The sequence below is a fragment of the Apodemus sylvaticus genome, chromosome X (assembly GCF_947179515.1).
Source record: "Apodemus sylvaticus chromosome X, mApoSyl1.1, whole genome shotgun sequence".
Classification (NCBI taxonomy): domain Eukaryota; kingdom Metazoa; phylum Chordata; class Mammalia; order Rodentia; family Muridae; genus Apodemus; species Apodemus sylvaticus.
The window spans coordinates 106118114-106121325 of NC_067495.1; the positions used below are offsets into that span (position 1 = coordinate 106118114).

General features: G+C 37.5%; 1 pseudogene; it reads right to left on the reverse strand.

Annotated features, from left to right (window-relative positions):
- Nucleotides 1-1813: 1813 nt before the first annotated feature.
- On the reverse strand, nt 1814-2770 carry LOC127675133 (mortality factor 4-like protein 1; annotated as a pseudogene).
- Nucleotides 2771-3212: the final 442 nt, after the last annotated feature.

Below are 3212 nucleotides of genomic sequence, written 5' to 3' on the forward strand. Positions count from 1 at the left end.
GAGTGGTAAAATATCCTTCCATTTTGAGTGCTTTATCGATCAGCTGTTATCCGGAGATAACCAAGGATGAGCTGAGAAACCAATTACACTCAGAAATGCTGCTATCCTTCCAGCTTTATAAAAGTGTTTTCCATTTTTAGGAGTTTTAATGTATGACTCCGTCTTGCTCAAACTTGCATTTCTTGATATCCTCTAACTTTCAGATGACCTGGTATCATTGCCACCCCACACCCTAGAAATTAGACCAATTTCAAGGAATGAAAATGAAAACTAGTATCAAGTTCGATATTTTTCTCCTTGTCTTTTGTGGACTACCATAAGTTAAATTAGTATTTTGAGACTCACTCTGTAAGTCTAAGACTCCTGAATACCTTTAAGCCCAGCCCTCTCAGGAGGCAGAGATAGATGGATCTCTCTGAGTTCAAGGCCAGCCTTGTCTACAAGTCAGCTAGAGCTACACAGAGAAATCCTGTCTCAAAAAACCAACCAAACAAACAAACAAACAAACAAACCAATAACAAAAAGAGAGAGAGAAAGAAAGGAGAGAGAGAGAGAGAGAAAGAAAGAAAGAAAGAAAGAAAGAAAGAAAGAAAGAAAGAAAGAACCCCCCCCCCTTTTTTTTACCGTAGCAGACATTTCACCTATTGGCTAATTTCTCTATTTATGAAAATCTCTATTTATGATTAAAAATCATCAGGAATGGGTCTTTCATTAAGGTGAAAAATTATTTAAAGAACACTTCTTACTATTATCACTTTATGGAACAACTAAAATTGTTCTTCAGTGAATTGTTTAACATGTAACTCTGGCAGGAACTGGAAGAGTCATAAAAGACAAGCTCACACACATTCACATAGTGAATACATGCAATAAAGCACATGGACTATGATGGAAACAAAGAGCTACATTCTTTAATTGACCTTAGGATGCTTGGGGCTGGATAGGAAAAATTCATATTAAATGGAACATTTAAGAAACACTGTGAGGTAAAATTTGACATGAGACCTAAAAGATTCAGAAGGAGTTCACTGTACAAAGACTAGTGCTAAGAAAATTTTGGACAGAAACGAACTGCAATTAATGACGCCTCATGGTACAAGAATGATCATCATGCTTAAGGAACTAATATCAGTTTTAAAATGACTAAATATTCTGAAAGTGCAGTTCAACCTCTTCCTAAACCATAGGAATCAAAAAGTGTTCATACACCTATCCATCCAAAACCATAGAAAGCATAGAATATATGGCCATAAACATTTGTGACAAGATTGACTTTTCCATAAAACTGTAGCTACATGATGCATTACATCTATCATGTTAAAACATGCATTAGACACAAATACAAAAACCATGAAAACAAGCCACCATTCTTTAACAATTGAGCAAAGATAAAATGCCTAAGGAACACCATGAGTGACTTGCAAAGGATGGGCTCTTTAAGAACCATTAAAAAAAATAAAGAGCACAGATGGATGAGTGTTCAGTTATATACACTGTAGTGAACCTTCGACACTAGGAATCAGAGCATTTTATCATAGAGCATTAACACATATTATAAAAGTGACTATTGTCAAAGGTACAGAACCACCAGCATTCAAAAGCAGCTTTGTCAACTAGGCAAACCCTCGACAGCATGTCTCTCTGCTGTCCATCACGGATACACTGGTAGAAACTTTGAAATGAAAAAAAAAAAAAAAGAAAGAAAGAAAAACAGTGCAGTTGTTCCTTTTATTTTCTCTGTTTAAAATCAAACAGAAAACAAACATCAATTCTGTTATACACTAACAGTCTTCAAAGTACACCATTGGTACAAGAGAAGGACTGAGAACCAAACTGTTAACAGAGATCCAAGCACGAGTGAGAGAGAGCACACCCCTCACACGGCCTTCCAATCGTACTCAGGAGGAACCACTTCATAATCACTGGCACTGAACAGAGGTGCAGAATTCTTTGCCAGGTACTTGAGGAAATCATGGAGATAGTTCAGTAATAAAGCAAGGCTTTTCTCATCTAGAGGTGTAAAAGCCAACATCGCTCCAATTCACACAAATAATCTCAGTAAATGTGGCGCTCCATACACCTGGGACATGAGTGCATTGGGGTGATCTGAGAGAATTTCAGCATCCTGTGGTCTCTCAAATTTGTAGAGTAGCTAAATGCCCAACATTACATTGAAGTACTCCTTTGTCCCTGCCACAATCTCATTAACAGCATACTCCTTATAACCTATATTTCCTCAGAGACTTCTTATAATTTGCAGAATCCTCCAAAATGCAATCTACATTCTTCTTGGCCAGAAGAAAAGAAAAAGCTGCTTTTGTCTGGTGATCCAGTCCCAGTCATCCACAAGCCATGGTTTCAGCTCTTCAGGGATCTTCACTTTAACTTCAACTCTGTTCATGAGTGTTTCTTCATTTTCAATGATAGGATCAACCCAGGCTCTCTTCTTTCTAGGAGGCTGAGGTTTCCTACTGGTACTGCCACCATCTCCATTTCCAAGATTTTGTTTGTTTGTTTGTTCTTTTTTGTTTTCACTTCAACATTTTTTCTGTTGCAGACCCGATGTCTTCTTCCCTGGAGAAGCCCCTCTCATCCTGCCCTCTGCATATTGTTCCTTTTTATTCCAACCACTGTAATGGATGGAGTACTTCACTTGTCTGTCCTTTATGGCAACCTTTACACACTTTGCTTCATAAAGAAGAGGCCCACGAAAGCACGGCAGTCGCTTACCCTTCTGGAATTAGGCTTCCGGATCCTACTTGGGCACCATTTATAAGTGATTCGCTGCCTCCTCCTTCTCCCCCCAGCCCTGACTACTGCCCTCTACTCTCTACCCCACCCAATTTAGTGTCATTTGTGCCATCCAGAACATCCAGCTCTACATCCTCTCATTAAAGATTCTCATATAGTAATTAATTAGGAATATTTTTGAAAGATATTTATTATTATTGAACCATTCCTCTTTCTTATTATTGCTCTGCTCACAATTTTTATTTCCTTATGATTCAGTTGTGGTAAATTGCACATTTCTAGAAATGCATCTGTTTCCTTGAACTTATGAAATGTGAAGGTAAATAATTGTTTATATTATTCTATTATATCTCCATTGTAATTCTTTGGCATCAGCTATCTCTGATGTTGCTTACCACTAAAAACTGAGCTATGTTTAGCTCTTAATTATTTTAGTCTGTTTCTCAAATTGAGAGCCAATA